The 9309-nt window shown below is 52.8% G+C and overlaps 1 long non-coding RNA gene across 1 annotated transcript; it reads right to left on the reverse strand.

The window, feature by feature from the left end:
• Positions 1-4348: 4348 nt before the first annotated feature.
• On the reverse strand, positions 4349-9309 carry LOC148054764 (uncharacterized). Its single transcript, XR_015706302.1, has 3 exons — positions 9259-9309; positions 6164-6409; positions 4349-4661 (listed from the first exon to the last, which is right to left on the reverse strand). It is a non-coding gene; the product is annotated as an uncharacterized LOC148054764 (long non-coding RNA).

Below are 9309 nucleotides of genomic sequence, written 5' to 3' on the forward strand. Positions count from 1 at the left end.
CACCCTGAAACACAGCTGAGTTGTTGGCCATGTGCAAGAGCTCCTTATTTAGCAGAGGCCACATCCATCCCAGGGATAAGCAAATTCCCCCTGCCAGGAAGAACCCAGTGACAGCAAACTCCAGCCTCTATGAACAATTTCCAAAGCATTTTCCATTTCTTTCCTGAAATTCCTTTGCTTTGAGCTGGAAGGCTCTGGGGCAGCCTCAGAGGCTTTCTGTGTACATGGGGGCTGGATAAGGTGTTCACTCGACTACTTCAAATTAATTCAAAGCACTGGTGAAGCTTTGAGTGCCACATTGTTTTCTAAAACATTGCTCCTCTAGCCCAGAAGTGCTCATGGGAATGAAGGAAGCAAGCATTGCCTTCTGCTTGCAGCAAACATTGCTTGGCAGCACCAAGAGCTAAAAAGAAATCACTGTAAAATGCAATCCTTGTGCTATTTATGCTATTCTCATTTTAATGTTTTCCCTGGAATTTGGGGGGAGTTGGTTTGTGCAGAAGCTTTATGTTTCAGCTCTTCTCACCAGCTCAATTTGCCCCAAATCCTGGGTTTGCTGTGCTCTCCGCAGGAGGATGCCCCATAACTGGGCTTCCTTTCCCACCTCTGGGCTGGTTTTCAGGCAAAACTTAAGTACCATCCTCCTAGCAGGCCAGGGTCTGACAGCTCTCCTGCCAACATGCTTTTTCCCAGCTAGAAGAGAAACTCTTAACTCTTCTTCTTCCTTAACAGCCACATTACAGCTTGGTAAGAAGCATTCATCCCTTCACTCCTACCTACACATTTATGAAGGTGCCCATGTGCCTTGGGGGCCCATAAGGAGCTCTCAGGCAGTGCTTTCCATTGCACAAAAAATTGCTGCCCTGTAAAGTTTACAAATACTTTATGTGCACAACAATACAGAAGCAAAATCGTCTCATAAGAAGGTTCAGCTCAGGCAGAAAGCACTCCAGGCTGTAAAAAAAAAAAAAAATAACTGCAAGCTTTAGTGATGTCTCCTGTGAGATGGGGAAGCCTTGAAAGGACATGTGACACCCCCCAGGAGCATCGCTGGGGACAGGCTTGCCATCAGCCCATGCGCCCGCTGTCATAACAGTGGCTCCCCAAGCATCCTCTCCATTTCACCCAGCCGGGTCTTCTGTCCCCATTATTCCTCCCGGCTGCCGGTCCTCAGAAACAGGCTGGAAACGCGGTCCCAGCTCCGAAAAGCTGCTGCCATCTCCTGGAAAGAGGCTTCTTCCCTGGAGAGTGGCGAGAGCATGCAGGGGCTGCCGGGACGCGTGCCAGAGGGGACCTGCGGCCACCGGCACCTGCTGCTCCCGGGGATGGACTAATCCTCCCCCGTGATGTCATACCTGTCACTCTGATGACCAAGGGTGATGTCAGAAAACAGGATTACAGGCTTGCACTGCAGAAAGCAGGTGGGGTCCACTGGAGCAAGATCTGGGGTCAGCCTTGATTTCAGCACAGGCTTCCCGTGGGCAGGAGCACGCTCCTTCCTGATGTCTTTTAAGCAGCATGGGCAACACTTGGGCACGAGGGCTGATTTCTCCCCCTCCTGATTGCAAAACCAGAGCCTTCTCTGGAAGGAAACTGTGCAGGATGGCTCCCCCACGCCAGGCGCTGGGACCCCATCACCATCAGGAGGCTGGGGGGTGAGGAAATCATTGCAACTCCCCAGCTCTCCTTCCATCTGCAGCTACCGCACAGCTGCCCCAAATATAACCTGCCACTGCCATAGGTCCACACAGAGATAACTTGCAGTCCCAGGAGCCTCTCTCTGGCACCGATACACATTTTCATAAATACATCTGTCAAACAGGGTTGAAGCGGATTTTTTTCCCCTAAAAAATAAAGAAATCCTAACCATCTCTCCCTGATACCACAAGACTGAGGGGTTCAAATTGCCTTCCCTGAACAGCGGCACCCGCCAAGGCACAGCTGATGGTCCCTCAGCAGGCTGCATGCTGCCCGTGAGCTGGCCTGTGTGAGCGTCACTGCAGTATTTATATCCTTTTATTATGCTTTAAACTGTTGGGGAGAAACAGGTGCAGAGTTGTCTGTGAAACAGTGGCCAGCAATGTCCCCCGAGCCTTGAGCTGTTATATACACCAGCATGGACACACACATGCAGGAGGACAGAGCTGGACCTCTTAAATCCCCACTGAATGCCAAAGTCGTGGATAAAATCAGTCCGGGAGGAGGACAAACACCAACGCACATTAGAGATCTGATGAGTAGATTTAAGCCATGCAGCTGTTTGGAGGGGGCACAGCTGGCTGGGGACACCCCCACACACCCCGGGGAGCCCTTTCTGGCTACTTCAGCCAACAAATCACCGCTGCCTTTCAGCTGCCACCCCAGGAGTGCAGCCTTAGTGGGAGCTGTTCTCCCAAAGGCGCCCGGAGCAGGATGTGCAGCTATGGGGCTGCAGAAAGGCCGTTTGTGGTGTATGTTGGGTTTGGACTGTGCCTCTTACCTTGTTTCTCAGCTTCCAGTGGCAGGGGGTATTTGCCGGGGTGCACCTGTGGGTCCTCCACGGCAAGGTGGGGATGTCTCCTTCAGAGAAAAACAACTCTTCTGGACACAGACCAGGCTCTGCCCACTTGAGATCCTCTGAAAACTCCATCTTCTTCCTTAGGAGTAGGTTGGTACCTTTCCTTGGGGGATCCCCAAAGAAATCTCCTTTTACAACCTGGAGCAGAGCCACAGTATCCTCCAGCAAACTGAAACTGAAGCATGGCCTGGGGTGGGTGGTTTATTGCCCTCACCCCAGCCAGTGTGTCACAATCTAACCAGAGATTAACCTGACCCAGACCTTCTCAAGCCAAAATTAAGGGACAGCAGGAAGACATTGGTAGCTTTATAGCCTCAAGTCAGCTGGAGCAAGAGTGAAGTGGCCTCACCAAGCAGGTCAGAAGTACTACTGTTCAGACTGCGTTTGTGGACGCCTCCCAGCCCTGTCCAGCCACATAACACATCGGGGGGAGCACCATGTGATGGCTTCAGGTTCACAGCTGGCTGGCCACCCCTCACTTTTCCTTAAGACAGGTGGAGGGTGATATTAGGATTAGCAATACGCCAGTGCCTCGAGCCTGCCTGGCCTGGGACAACAGCATGCTGAGCAGCAGATTTCAGTCGAAGCTCGTGGACGCAGCTTGCCTTAGGATCCGTGTGGTTTTCATGGGAAGGAGACAGGAAGCCTTCGTTTAATTGATCCAGCATTAACACTTCATTGCTAGAAATCAAAGCTGAGTTTAGCTTTGAAACCCATCTTTTATGGGCAGAGGCATTACCCCAGACCAGGATAAAGCCAGGTGCCACTGTGAAAACTGCTATTCAGCCTTTACTGAAAATGAACCCTTTTCCTTCTCTTTCTTCCCCAGGACAGGAGGAGCAGAGGCAATCGGTATCAGTGTCCCCTGCAGTCGAGCACCTCATAAATCTCCCCTTTGGAAAAGCAGGGCAGCCCCGCTCCACTCCTGGGGAAGAAAGCGGGTATTGTTCAGCCTCAGGCTCAGGTACACCACAGGGAGCGTCTGCACTGAAACCCAAGTGCATGTGCTGTGGGACAGGCTGCTGCGACAGCCAGGACAGCCCGGGCTGATAAAAGACCACGGGTTTCCTCCCCACCAGGCTCCAGAGAATAATGCTTCCGATTTTTACGTCGCTTCGAAGATTAACGATGCACTTTATAACATATCAAATAGAAATACTGAGATCAGGTTCACCTTCGTTGCTCCTCCTGCACACAGGCCAGGGGTACGTGTTTGCTGGGCAAAACTGGGGGGCTTGTGTTTCCCCCAGTACCATCCCCAGCAGGACAGAACAAAGCTTTTGTAGCCCGCTTGCCAGCATCCTTCTCCTTGACTTCAAGGCAAAGCTCTGGGCACCTTTCCCCACTGACAGCCCAGGTCTGCAGATCTATATAACATCTGGCTCAGCAAGGGGAGACCCCCCGTCCTCCATGTCACTGCCATGGGGAAAACACTTCCTCTCCCTCCACGCGCCTCCCCCGGGAAACCAAAGGTCAGGGAGCCAGAGAGAAATTTATGGGCTTCCCCTCCTAAAAGACTTCTCCAGATGGGTCTCCAACACTGGATTTTTTTTTTCCAGGCGAAGGGAGAGAGGAGGGAAAGAGAGGAGATGGGTAAGGGCAAGACTGCAGGTCACATTTTTCTGGTCACCGCAAATGCATTGGGCAGAGGGGCCGGCAGGTGGCCAGGCTGCTACTCCTGCCCAAGCTGAGATGGTGTCAGAAGATGTCGGGCTCAACAGGGGGCACGAAGCCAGCTCAAGCTTCGAGTTCCCGGCTTGTACCAGACCAACAGCAAAAACCCCCATCATAGCAGCCAGCAGCCAGAATTGCCCCCTGGAAAAGCTCCTTGTGCAAAACAGCGATATTTTGGTGATTTGGTGCAATAACCCACACTGGGAATAAGCAGCATTTTAAGGGGAAGATGCATGACAGGTACTGTTCAACACCCTGCCACCCCATTTTGGCCAGACCCGCAAGCACCAACCTCACCAAACCCCGGTGTCTCTTTGGGCAGCAGGGCCTGGGGGGTGACATTATTTCAGTGTCCTTGCTTTTCATACCAGTCACCTGCAGGCAGCCAGCACAGCAGGACCACAGGCATCACCCAGCCTCCCCGGATTGCCTGTCAGGAAGAGGAAATGCCACGCATTTTCCAGCTGCTTGTACCCGCGCCAAGTCTAAATGCCACCCCTAAAAATGCCAGCGGGAAGGAGAGGCATGCCACCGGCTGCTCACCCCCCAGCCAGGCCACCACGGCCACCCGGTTATTTTCTAATGAGGCAGCAACTTGAAGCAGCTGAGTGAGACCCAGCCTGGGCTTTTGCACCTCCCCACGAGGGTCAGAGGGTGACAAGCCCAGTGTCACCCACCACAAGGCAGCAGCAGAGCCACGATAACACACTCAAACTGGCTGTGGGCAGGAGTTGACATCCCAGGAGCTGCTCTTGGCATCCACAGGACACCAGGACCCTTGACCAGTGCTCCTAACAAAATTAAGCTCCTGCAATGCTTCTGTCTGATCAGCAGCCAGACCCACATTGCTTTAGCCCAAGCAGCTTTGATCCCTCTGGCAAATGACCCCAGGCACCTCGCTGGCTCCCCCAAAAGCTGCAGCCTCTGCTCCCCAGTAGAGAGAGGGGGCAGCAGCACCTCCCATGGGAGCACCCCTCCCACACAGAGCAGAGCTGCCCGTGGCCCCGTGCCAGTTTGCATCAATGCCCAGCCACGAAAAGCATCCCTCAGCCCTGGACAAGTGCACCCAGCAAACCATGGGGCCCCAGTCACAGCCTGGCTGGAGCAGCTCTCCTGATTATTTTTTTTAACTGAACAGTGCCTTATTTCAAGGTCTGACTTATTCTGGGTAAATGGGGATGAAAGCATCCAGCCACTGAGAATTACCTTCAAGTTTCCAGCTGCTTTCCTGCCTCTAACAAGCAGGAGAGGGTGGCTGGGACACTTCATGGAGGCATTAGACACCCCAATGCCCCACAGCCCTGGGGGGCACACGGGCGGGCTGAGCTGGGTGTCATCTCCCTGCAGTTCAAGCCATTCCTCTGGGGGATTTGCACCTCCCAAAAACTGGCACGGTCCAAAGGCTATCACATTGCTGGCACTAGGCAGAGAGAGCTCAGCAGCATCTCTCACCTCCCCTCCAAAAGACATCCCTGCAGCTGGCGGTACCCAGGCAATCCTCTCTGACATCGCTCTGAAACCAGTGGGAGTTCTGCTGTTTGCTGTTAAAGAGCTGCCACTTCCCACCCCAGCCCCACATGCATGTCAAGGCACGATGCTTCAACAGCACCCACACAGGGTGCAATGGGCAAAACACCCTGGGAGTCCTTCCAAGGGCAAGAAATGAATCAGCTTCAGCTCTGCAGCCCCTTTGAAGGCATCAGTCTGCAAAGGCAGCAAAGCCCAGCTTTGCCTGCACCCAAGATATAGAATAAGAACAACTTCCCTACCAAATTTATATAGAGAATTTGCTTAAATGTCTGGCTGGCTAAGCCGGACTCCAGAGTGCTTATTTAGAGCAAAATAATGTACTTTTTTCTGTGCAATGCACTCCAATCGCCTCTTTGAAGCCACCCCAAGCCCTACTTGGACATCTGGACCAAGCAGACCCACCTGATGTCTGTGAGCATCCCAGGACAAAAAGCTTCTGTGAGTATGAGGCGGGTGTCCGGGGCAGGAGTGCAGAGGCCACCAGCGGCACATGTGCAGCTGCCCCAGATCCAAAGGGATGCACCAGCACAGCAGAGAAAATTGATGATGATGAGGGAAGTCCATCAGGCTGCGTGCTGGCCCTGCAGATTGATGACCTCCGCAACGAGCCGCACATAATGGCCAAGTTCAGGCTGCAGTGGCCGCGAGCTGAAAGGCAATGGCCATAAATAAGCTGGGGAAAAGAGGGAAGACAGAAGGCTGGCAGGGATAAATAAATACTCACGCTGCAGCAGGGCTGGGGGGAGGCGCGGGGAGAGGGGCTGCAGCACCAAAACGGGATGCAGCCCACATTGGGATGGAGATGCTGCCACAGAGGTGGCTGCTTTGGGATGAGAGCTCCCTGTTCAATAACACCAAGTGAGCTGTTTCCCCCTGCAAACTATCTTCCCACCCAAAACCATGGCCAACTGCTAAAGGGGCCATGTCACACATCCTCCCCCAAAATACAGCGGGGGGGACAAGAGTAACCAAAGGGGCTTGGTACAGGGGATTTTAGAGTTATAATCCCACCATTACCAAAGCTCCAGCGCAGTCTGACACTTGCCCCCCAAGACCTTTACATCTCAGCAGGTTTCTCCATGACTGACCTGGCCGGCTGGGCTTCCCTCATCACCTTCCTCAGCCAAAAGTACCAACCTCAGGCATTTTCCCCTTTCAGTTATTGCCCACCAATGAATAGGGGAGACGGGGGGGGAGCAGAGGGCACAGAGCTGGAAGTTTCCCTCATTGTCCCCCATCTGCTTCATTCGGGCCAGTTACTCTTCTCCGACTCAAATAAGCCCTTTGCATTTTGTTGTGGTCTCTTCTCTCTTTTTCTCGCCTCCGCCGTTTTGTCAAGAAAAACCTTACCCAAAGAGCCACTGTGATTTACTGCAGCGTTAACAAATGTCAGAGCTTGGGAGCCTTGTAGGAACCGCTCGCTGGCAGCCTGCCTGGACAAACATACTAAAAGTCAACCCTGGCGTGGATACTTGAGGAATTAGTGTCCATACAAAGATGCATTAAATACAGGGAGAAAGATGGGCGATTTTTACAACGGAGGCTTGAAAGCTTCCTCGGACTGTCTAACATATGGTGCTTCTCCTCTGCACCTGCCCCGTGGCCCCTCGCAAGAGCAGCTCCCAGATTCCCATCCTTGTCACCGAACACAAATGCCACTCAAGTTTAGTTCCTGATGGGTGCTGCCTGTCTGGCAGGGGCTGAGCCTACCTGCAAGATGGGGTTTTGTACATGTGTATTTCAACAGTTAATTTTTCCCCCAACCCTCTCTGCCAGATGGGTTTTGCTTGTGGTGGGCATATCACAGAGCAACCCCTGCTTGGCCAGGCAGGGTTCCCCACTTGCTACCAAAAATGTATTTTTAAATGCAATGATGGGGGAATCCATTAATCCAAATTTTTGCTCATTAAATCCTTACATCCAGCTCAGCCACAGGGGAACACATCAGACCCAGAGTACCCAAGCAGGGAGAACCATCGGGAAACCAGAGACACATTGGCCAATATAATGATTTTAAAAAACACTCAGCATTTCCTCGCTGGCTGCCAGCAGCTCCCCAGCTCTGCCTGCATTGGCTGGACCATTGCCGCAGGCAGGCCGGGCCGGCCATGCATCCCACACAGCCCTGCTGCTCTGCTATTATCATTTGCCCAGATCCCAAGCGCTGCGTTAGGGAAGAATATTTTGTGTGCATGTTGTGTGTGTTTTAAAGGTTAATTTCTCCACCGGCACCTTCTGCTCATCCGATTTGTCCAGCATCATCCGCACCATAGAAAGTAGCCCCGTGCCAGGAGAGGCACACTCAGCCTTGCAAAGTGCAGCCAGGCAATGTTCCTTGGCCGATGCCAAATTTCCAAAAACCAAAAACAGAATATAGAAAAATATCATGCCCTAAAATAAAAAAAATAAAATAAATACCCCCTGGGGCTCTCAACAGAAGAAAACATTTTTCCCAAGCAAATCCATTCCCATATATGCACTGCCTGGCTCTGAGGAGGGGTGGATGGGGAAGGCTCTGGAAAGGCAGTTATATGAACTGATGCGCTGTAAATCTCCTGCATTAAGTGGGATATCATAACCCACGGTAATTTAGCAACTTAAGGATCATCATGTCAACCCAGCTGACATTATGTTACCTTGGTTTACCTCTACGTCCTGCCTCCAAAGCACAGCTCCTTGCCCATCAGGCAAGACCCATGGGAGCACACCAGGAACGGAGGGATAACCTGCTGGAAACCTCTCCTGGGTATTTATGCAGATGGCAGGAAACAAAAGGAAACCTGGAAGTCACTGGCCAAGCGGTGCCTTGGCAATACTGCTTCTTGGGGGAACATCTGGGGTCCCTACCCACTCTCTGGGAGAGCTTTCCCATCTCCACTGACCACGGTGGAAACGCAGCAGCACAGCAGATCAGGTTGGAGAAGGGCTGCCCAGCTCTTTGCCCCACAGAAGGCTCCCCAGGGACCTTCATCCATTTAGGGCTGCAAACTGCCGCAGCCAAACACACGACCTACGCATGTTCCTCTGGGTATGAGGGGCAGGTAGGCCCTTTGACAAGCATTGGGGAGGGAATGGAAAAAAGAGCTTTCCCCCCCCGCCCCGCACTACATCCTCACCAAGCAGGGCCAGCAGAGGCAAAGCCATCCTGCTTCAAGCCTGGACCTCATGTCCTCACCCCAGAGGTTTGCCTGCACAGCCACAGCCAGGAGCAGGAAGAGGAAGTTCCAACTGGAGGGTCCCACCTGCCTGCTCCCCAACACCACTGGCCTCACATCAGGCACAGCTTGCCATTCCCAAAAATGCATTTGCTGGATGAAACCCTCTCCTCCCATGCCCCATGATGGCTTTTCCCCACCCAGCCTCTTCCTACTGAAAAGCTGCTCCTCCATCAGGTGGCCACCAAGGACCCAGGAAGGGGCTTTAATCTCCAAAACAGACAGGGTGTACAATGCAGAGGGACTTCACAGAACAGCCCTTCAGCATGGCAGCTGACCCACCTCCATGGAGCAGGAGTGAAGAACTACTCAGCTCTCTCTCCCCAAACTCAC

Source organism: Nipponia nippon, unplaced genomic scaffold (assembly GCF_047370975.1).
Source record: "Nipponia nippon isolate SJK-2023a ecotype South Korea unplaced genomic scaffold, ASM4737097v1 scaffold_3, whole genome shotgun sequence".
Lineage (NCBI taxonomy): Eukaryota > Metazoa > Chordata > Aves > Pelecaniformes > Threskiornithidae > Nipponia > Nipponia nippon.